General features: G+C 44.5%; 1 protein-coding gene across 1 annotated transcript in view; it reads right to left on the reverse strand.

The window, feature by feature from the left end:
* atxn1a (ataxin 1a) overlaps positions 1–9,026 on the reverse strand; it is an 83,470-nt gene extending 74,444 nt beyond the window's left edge. The window contains exon 1 of the mRNA XM_030121153.1: positions 8,913–9,026. The gene's annotated coding sequence lies outside the window, so the exon portion shown is untranslated. The remainder of the gene's footprint in view (positions 1–8,912) is intronic.
* Positions 9,027–9,339: the final 313 nt, after the last annotated feature.

Raw genomic sequence — 9,339 nt, forward strand, 5'->3', positions numbered from 1 at the left:
TGGCTCCATGAACAAAAGCAAGAGACTGACTATTTAGCCGTAATACAAAACATGGAATAGAAAAGCAGAAATGCGTAGATAAAACCCTCTTCACAGCATGTGTGCAGCACACGGGCAGCCACGGCACTTTGCAGGATTGAATTCTATAGCCATGTGTTTGCTGTAACTGTGCCACGCAATGTTTTTTCCACTCGACTCGAAGCACGAGTGATGCCACCATCTTAAAACATGGCAGTGCAATTTATAGGTCCAATTAAATCACCTCACCTCAGCCAATAATGTAGACAATCCAGTTACTTCTGAGAAAGGCTGTAGTGCCCATCAAGCAGTAGCAGCAGGCCACAAGAAGAATTTTGTAAAAATAGGCCGTTGAAGATTTTGGTTAGATGAAGACTCAGAGTCGAAGTCTCAGAGTACGCAAAAAAGTCTCATAAAGGAGCTTTTGGTTCTGTAATTGGTGACGAATTCATCTGAGGAAACAACATCTCGGCTCTCTGGAGTTGTGTTTTAACACACCTCCATGACCGTCCGAGCCAAGTGTCCCTGTTCCTGTGTGATGATGAGTTTATGAAAAAGTCAAGGCCAGAAATAATAGCCGGTCGGGCAGCCAGACAGACGTGCATCCACAACGCCTGTCGGCTCGCCACCCTGCAGCCAAGCATCCAGCTGAACGTCCAGCCAGATCGGGCTAATCCACCGGTCCACTGGCCTGCTGCTCATCCAGTATAGAGGGTGACACGGCCAAGCCACTAACCACCAGCCGGCCAGCAATCCAGCTGGACGGTTGTCGAAATAGCGAGACAGACTGATATCCAGACATTCAGAAACTTGGCTCTTTTGAAACCACACCACAGTTGTGTCAGAGAGGAAATAGCTTCAGCCTTACATACACTGTTTTAAACATTGCGTGTGGTTAAGTTGCACAGGGTTGTCTTGACCCGCCGTCCGGTGCTCGCCCATGTACGTCTTGGACCATATGGAGAACCGGGTCTCTTGTTTTCACAGAGTCTGGGGGACGGCAATTAGCTCCAGACGGACAGGGACTCGGACCCTCCCTGCACATGCCACAACACAAAGCATCAATGAACAAGATATTTTGGGCTGTATTGTACTGGCCGTGCCCGCAGTGCCATGTGTTGTATCTCGACATCAGCATGCCGACGTGTAAACAGTAGTAATGGAAAGCAAGGTATTGCCAAGAACAACAGTGGTGGAGGGTGGGTTTTGGTATTTCACTGATTGTTTCTATCACTGGCCATTTTCCTGTTATTGAATTCCTCTCGCTCAGTGCATATCCTCCTGGCTCAGACTTAAGTCATTGTTGATACCCACACACCCACCTTGCAGCTGGGGGATCGGGGGCTTTTCTCCCTACAACTGATGTACAGGCCTTGGCAAAAAAAACAGGATTTATATTTAGTTGAAACCAAAATGCATATTTTGTTAAAATTTTGCCACCAACCAGGGATTCGACTGGAGACTGACTAAGATTTGGGTGGAACACTCTATTTTTCTGTTTCCATTGGGAGTTATTGATGATTTCAAGTAAACACCAAAAGCCCTGTCACAGGCAACAGGACAGTTAAAATAAGCATCAGAGTGATCCAACTATGAGCGTGAATATGTGAAAATATGCAAGCTGAAGGTTGTAAAATCCAGCAGCTGGAGGACAAGGCTTTCGGACATTTCAATATATTTTGCACCATGAAGCTTGGCCAAAAAATATCCATGAATTAAGACTGCCTTTATTGTACTTGAAACTGTCGACTTGCTCAAGATTTCAAAATGTTCTCTGACCCATTGGCACTGAAATAAAGGGAAAAAAAAATGGTACCTGACCTAAAATTTGGATTTGAAGTATATTATGCAATAATTTTACTGCCCACTCAAGGATAAATTGGACTGCATGTGGTCTCTGAACTCAACTGATGTGATCTAAAGCTGAGCTTCCTCCACGAAAGAAAGCCAAATACCAGCTTGAAACACTTCTCCTGGTGTATATACAGAGAGGAGAAAGTAAGAAAGAAGGAAATTCTCACCGTTTTCTTTCCACAGAGGAAAATAGAGTATTAATGATTTTGTTTATTTAACTCACAGACATATGTTAAGACAACAAATGTGTTGATTCTTACATGTAGTACGAAGCATCAAACGTTATCAATGGTGGTTCAAACCGTATCATAATCTTCAAACAGACAACGCTTGTGATGTTAGATAATAAAAATTATGACAGTTCTACCACAAGATGCGGTATGTACATGACCCCAATTCCTAGCGTTCTTCTTTCATCCCTCCTCCTTATCACTATCTATCTGGCTGTGTCCCAGGTTGTCAGCTTATCCCTGTCCCAAGCCCGGAGCTCTATGGGGAAGAGAGGAGTCTGCAGGAGCTGTCTGCCTGCCATTCAGTGTCAGCTCCCCTCTGTAATCCTCCACTGCCTCAGATAAGGATGAGGAAGAAAAGAGGAGGAGGAGAGGAGAGGAGAGAGGAGAAGAGAAGAGAAGACACATGGAAGACAGAGCAGGGGAGCAGGAGAGTGAATGTGCATGAGAGTATATTTCTGAAGTAGGGAGATGAGTGGAAACATTAGCTATAGAAGGGAACACCAACAATTTAATCAACAAAACCAGACTCCAGTCCTCCCCAGCAGTGATATGGATTTGTCAGAGAGCGAGTCACAGTTGAAAGCCCTTAGAGACCCTGTGTTGTTATGCACTATATAATACCATTAAATATAGACAAAATAACTCAAACCACACTGGATTTACTACAAAGACTTGACTGTTATCAATTAGGTTTCCCCACATTTATCTGAGCCTCAAAAGACCAAAGCCGAAAACTGTCCACTCTAAGCTGGGCTTTCCTTGGACTGCGATCAAATATAAATCAAGGCGAGAGAGATCACAGGAGCAGCATGCTGAATTCACTATTGCATGATGACTTACACGAGGTATCTCATTTGACGTCCAGGCCAGGCGGAGTAATGATCTTTCTAGAGAGAGTTTATGAAACAGCTCAGAGGATTTTACCGATCTGAGGAGCTGCTGAGATTCAAATTGAAGAAGGGATTCAAATTTGCAGCCTGAACGCCTGATGTTTGCCCACAACAGCACTCCCTCGCCGCCGACACGCTGAACGCCCTGCAGCTCAGGCCGCGGGCTTTTACACCAACTCGCTTGGCATATAGACAACTGTATATCATGTCATCTACGCTGGCAGCCATTACGGGGGCCAAGTTAACACACGGCTGAACTAAGTTCCAAAGCCAGCTTCCCTTTTTCACATGGTTATCGAGCCATGCAGCGGCTTATCGACCCGACAGCGTAACACAACTTTGTAGGATGGCTTTAGTCTTCACTCACCCTGATTCCTCTTCCTCTCTCTATCGCTCATTCAGACGCCGGGACTCGTGTTGTCATTCAGAAGATTGGTATTGATTAGATTGCCACTTCAAAATAAGGACAGTCCACACAGAAACAAGGTCAGAAAGACTGCAGATTAATGCTTTCACTCAGCTGTGTCCACTCCAGTCAACACTGATCAGCAAGTACTACAACTCTAACAGTTAAAGCATTTCGGTTTATTTATTTAAAATCTATACGTTAATCTTTCATGTTTTCATAATCTATGTAAGTGTTTCTAAGTCCTAAAAAGTCTCAAACTTTATAGCTAATGACTCAGCACTGGTGTACACCACATTCACGTTTTTTTATTGCCGTTTATTTTCTTGCAACCATAGATTACACAAAGATATTATTCAGGAATATTAAAGGTGCATCCTCATAAATTCATAAAATAAACAAAAATATACACAAAAAAAACCCTTTCATGCAAAGTGATTTTTTTCAAAGACTAACTCACTTTGTGAAAAATATAAGTTGAGACAGTTGCTCTGACCTTCAGAAATGCAAACACAGCACATCCTTGAGCCTTATATAGCTTCAGTGATAAGTTGTAAGAGTGAATGTGACATATTGGATGCCCTCATCGAATTATGTTCTTAAAAAAAAAAAAAAAAAATCAACAGCTGAGATCGTGAAAATGTGGTCTCCTCAGCCTTTCAATTTCCAAAATCACTTGTTTGCTCCTGAAAAGCAGATTCAAGTGTCTCTCAATTCACTCCACACAGACAACAGACTAAGAGGCGCAAGACTGTGCACTAAGCAATGAAAACACATGCGAACACAAGCTGGAATGTTCTTTCACATAAAATGCAAAACCCGCTCATTGATCCCCTTTAAAGGCAGTATACAGTGTGTGAGTGTGTCCTTTCTCTTGTGTGCATGCATGTGTACTCAGTGCACTCATGAATAGAAGAGGATGAAAGGAAAAGCTGAAAAGGTCTGAGCACACTGCATGGTTCAACGAGACAGCTCAATCTCTTGATCTGCCCCCATCCCCACCCACTGCTCTTTACTTTTTTTAAATCCTTTCTCGCACACACACACACACAGACACAAACACACACACACACTTTTTTGCCCCAGTCATGGCTCTCTTCACTGGCTGTTCTGTGTTTTTGGTCATCTTGCATCCTTCGATGCCGCGCTTCTTACACAGTCGTTTCGTCGGTTCACTTTCAAACAGCAAGGCCGCCTATTCTCTCCGCGGTTCATGGATAGCTCCTAGTGTAAAACGGAAACAACGGGGGGATTAACGCGTGACACGCGGTGTAGTGTGAAAGCTGCAAAGAGGGGCTGACATCGTTTTCATGATCCTACATCAAACACAAAAATTTGTGTGTGTAAAAGTCGCACGAGATCAGACAGAAAGGCTGACGGTGAAGCAGCGGAAGAACAATGTCTAATCAGTGTGCACAACACTGCAGCTTTCTGAAACACAAATCCTATAATCAGTGTGAAATTTGTGTGTATTTTCAATGTCTGTTTTTTATTTTTTTACGGTATGTGACATGTAACTGTTGTCATCTCTAGAGGCACAGTGAGAGCAGCAGCTCCGTTTTTGATATTGTAATGAGCGTCTGCGCTTTGTTTGTGACATATTTGGATGGTATGAGAGTTAACAGTTGGTCCTCAAATAGTAGTCTCAGATGAAACACGCACAAAGGTTCACGCTGCACATAAGCGCTGATATCAATTTGTTATCGCCAAAATATCAGTTAGTTGATGCAGCGTGATAGAAATCCTTTGGATGTTTGTTCGGTGCAATGTGCCAACATGAAAACACCATGATCCGGCATTCAAAAACCAACATGAAACAGGCAGTGAGCTTTACTGACAAACATATAGAGAACATGTTGTCATATCTGTGTAAATGTTATGTGATGTTATATGTTATGTGCCTGAACAGTGCACCACAACTTGTTTCAGAGTGAGCAAATGTAGACAGCAGGTTGTGTTGCCTTAGCTAAATTCTATACAAATTTACACAGACACACACAAACACCTGTTACACACACTGGCCAATCCCATTGACCCGCCCACCCATCATTCACTCTGCCTGTATTTGCAGTGTGTAGAGCCATTTCTGTCACTTTTACTCATGCAGCCGTGAAATCTCCACCCAATCATTACCGTCTGTGTGAGTGTGTGCGTGTCTCCATCACACACACACACACACACACACACACACACACACATTGACATGATCTTTACCCTTACATAGGCAGCAAATTCCAATGATGAAGAAGACACTCTAGCATGATCTGGCAGATGTGTGTATTCATGTGTGTTTGGTTTGACTGCGTGGGTCCGTGCGCACATATGGCTCTGACAAATGAGCCGAGCTCAGTTAAATGGCTTGTGATTAGGACACATTGGCTTCTAATTGCCTCTCATTACCATTTGAAAGTGAGTGGCGGCTGGAATCAAAGGCTATGGTGGCAGTAGTAAAGAGCGTGTGCACGCATGTGGTGGGTGGGTGGATGGGTGGGTGGGTGGGTAGGAGGAACTGCACGCTGGATTCACAGTGGCACGAACGCACAATAGAGCACTGCGGTTCGGTCTCCCCCTTCCTGCTCGCCATCAAACCTAAGGCAAACCCTTCCTTTGCAGACATCTGAAATAGCAAACCCCATGGATCTATCACAATTCCTTTGCTGCTTCAACCAGAAACTCCTCAAAACTACAACTACTCCCTCTACTGTTCCCAAAAAATATACAATTTATTTCCTTCTCAGTCTCCAGTAACAAACCATTCCAAAAATCTGGAGTTTATCTTGTAAATTTTAGACGTACTCCTACACTCATCCGCTATTTAATCTTACCTAAATTCCTGCGTAACATTGTGTTTACCTATTTTGTAAACCTTTCTCTCCGCTCTCTGAAATGCAATCCGTCCTCTGGCCACGCACTCGCCACCCTTTAAGTTGTCAAACTTCGTCCTGAAGGATTTCGTGTTGAGGTTAACTTTTGTTCCGTCCCAACTCTTAAATTCCTTCCTCAAATGCCACAGTGTACTGTTTGCTCTCTGTTTGTCTCACATCTGCATGGCAATAGCCATAATAGCGCCCAAACTGCCTTATTTGAAATCGCAGTGCTGCTGACTTTGGCCCACGCTTCTGCTCCACTCCTCCCAGTCTAAAATTATCCTCTAAGATGGTGTCTTCTTAAATCACCCTAAAACAGGTATTCTCTATTGGCGTGAGCTTATCTCTGAGTGAATCACAAAGCCCAGCAATTCGTAGGAACACAAAAACAGCAATTTACAACTTAAACTGACATCCTCTGTCAGCAATTGCGAAACAACAGCCATATCATTACAAATGTATAATATGATAATATGAACAGTGTCTTCGCAGATGTTTTTTTTCCCCTTAAAAGAATTGGAATGAGGCTTTAGAGCAAAAAACAAAAAAAAAAGAAAAAAAAATGTAAATGAGCATGAGATCATAAAACCATTTCAGAAATCTCCAGAATATTCTCCTTTTCTGGCCCCCGGAGCATCCGCCTTGCATGTGTGCAGGTGTCTCCCTGCTCCTGCACGCCTCATTTAAATGAATGACACCAGAAGTCTGGTAACAGCAGGGAGCGTGCACGATTAGTCGGCTGAACAATTAAACGTCCACCCGTCTCTCTCTAGCCCGCACCAGAAATATTAGTCGGTTAAACCAATTGATGTTTTATTCATGTACAAGGTCGCTTAACTGTCATGCAGTTGCCCGCCTGCCGGGGCTGCAGAGCCGTCAGGGCAGCATCCCCCTCCCAGCGACAACGCTCCAGTACATTTCAGCTTTAAAACAGTGCAGTGGGAAGTTAGAGAGATGTCCTATAAATCGAAAACAAGGCAGCATAGAGCCTGTGTCAAAAAAAGATCAACATTCAACTCAAGAGTTTGGATATTAACCTGCTGATTTGGCATAATTCACCCAGAGACGATGTGATCCCACCCACTGTGAAAAGATAACATAACTCATCATGATAATGACCAACACCAGATCTGCTTCCACTTAAACTCTATTAAAGGTAAATACACCAGAAAGTTATTGGAATATGTTGAGCATTGTCCTTTTCCAGGCTAGCCTTGATTCATATTTTCATTTAGAAGATAGAAAGAATTAGTCACCGGGAACATCTCTGGTAAAAAGCAGTTCACAAGAGTGGAAAGTGACAAAGTCGGTGGACATCGGAAACACACCAAGCAGTGGAATCCAGTCCCGGTCCAGGGAAATACAGCTGTAAACTGTGACATAATCTGTTCAATAAAATATCCCTGCCCTGTTTGTTTTAAGCAACTATCTGGAGGCATCTTTATAAGCACAATATAACAATTTAGATTTCCCGTGTTCCTCATTTGGGGCGTGTTACTATCATATGCTGTCAATAATGTGATGTAACACAAGTCATAATAACAACTCATTCAATGTTTACTATGTGCAGGACATGCTTCAAACATGAGAGGAGATCAACAAGTAGTAGTTTCTTTTTTGGGTCTGATTGCACATAGAGCACCAGAAAAAGGGGAACACTTCAAACTGTAAACATGCGGCTGGAGGGGAGAAGTGCGGCTCTCCTTTTTTTTTTTTTTTTTTTTTTTTTGGACTCCACGTTAAATTGATAATGTGCGTAAAAAGCATAGGCTACCGCTCGGGACGCATAGCCTGCCCTGCTGCGAGGTGTAAACAGAGTAAAAATAGGCTGCTATCACAGGCTTCCCTACAGTCCCGTTATATAATGGTCCAAGCTGGATGAATGACGACACGGGTAGTCCTGCAATCACAAACCGTATGTCCTTTACAACCAGCTGGCCGTGTACAACACTGTGGAGTAACATACAGGGCGGCGCAGGCACAGATCACTAATCCACTGCACTGACACACACAACTATGTTTCAATCAAAGAGAGAAAACACGGGAGGAATGATGACAACTGAGCTGAGTTCTACTCCGAGAGGAGAAAACACTTCCGCGATGGTGAAACGTAGATAAAAATGTAACGTTTGCCTTTGACAGTCCTTGTCAGCGGCGAAAGAGTTGAGGAGAAGACACGCACGGCTCGGAGGGACGCGGCTCGGCTGAGAGCGACGCTGGGAAACAGTGTGCAAAGAGAGCAAAGCGTCGGGAGTCGAGGTCGAGTGGCGCAGTTTACTGGAAGTGCAGCGGCTGCCCGACGGCAACTCGCCCGGCGGACGCGCTCCGCCGCTCGGTCAGGCGGCGGCCGAGGCTCCGCCGCGCTCCGTCCCACTTAAACTACACTTTGCATTCGCGTACCGGAATGACAAGTGCGGCCACCCGGAGCCCGGGAGCCCCCGCGCTGTTCACACACTTAAAAATAGGTCAGGGAGCGAAGTAAACATTTTTCCAGTGCTTTGAAGTAAACCAGAGCGTCAGCGCCACCCTTTCCAGTTCTTCCAGCCATTTTTATCTGCCCGGCTCCAAAAGACTGAAGTGACACGGAGAAGGCAGCGCCGGGCCGGAGGAACCGGCTCCGGGCGAATAGTTTGGCGCTACTTACTGCGGGGTGTAGCGGGCTGCTGAGTTTGTGTCTCTCCTTGTTGCCAGGGCTCCCCTGCTCTGCTCCGGCGCTGACGGTGGAAAGCGGCTCCCCTCCTAATGATGTCTGCAGCGCGCGGCTAATAGCGCTGTGCCCGCCCCCACCTCGCGAGAGAGAGAGAGAGAGAGAGAGGGAGAGAGAGAGAGAGAGAGAGAGAGAGAGAGAGGGTTCAGAAATGTTGCAGTTTGTAAGCTGCTCCTGCTAAAATATGAGTGTTCTGAGGGCAGCGAGCGCGAATACAGAGAAAGTTCACTGACAGAGTCACAACCTGGGAAATATACACAATCTTCAAAAAATTGCCATATTGAAACAAAAAAAATGTTTCAATATGATATACATTATATGAAGAATATCATAACTGTTAATCCTTCGATTTGAGTTGAATTCA

Source organism: Salarias fasciatus, chromosome 22, assembly GCF_902148845.1.
Source record: "Salarias fasciatus chromosome 22, fSalaFa1.1, whole genome shotgun sequence".
Lineage (NCBI taxonomy): Eukaryota > Metazoa > Chordata > Actinopteri > Blenniiformes > Blenniidae > Salarias > Salarias fasciatus.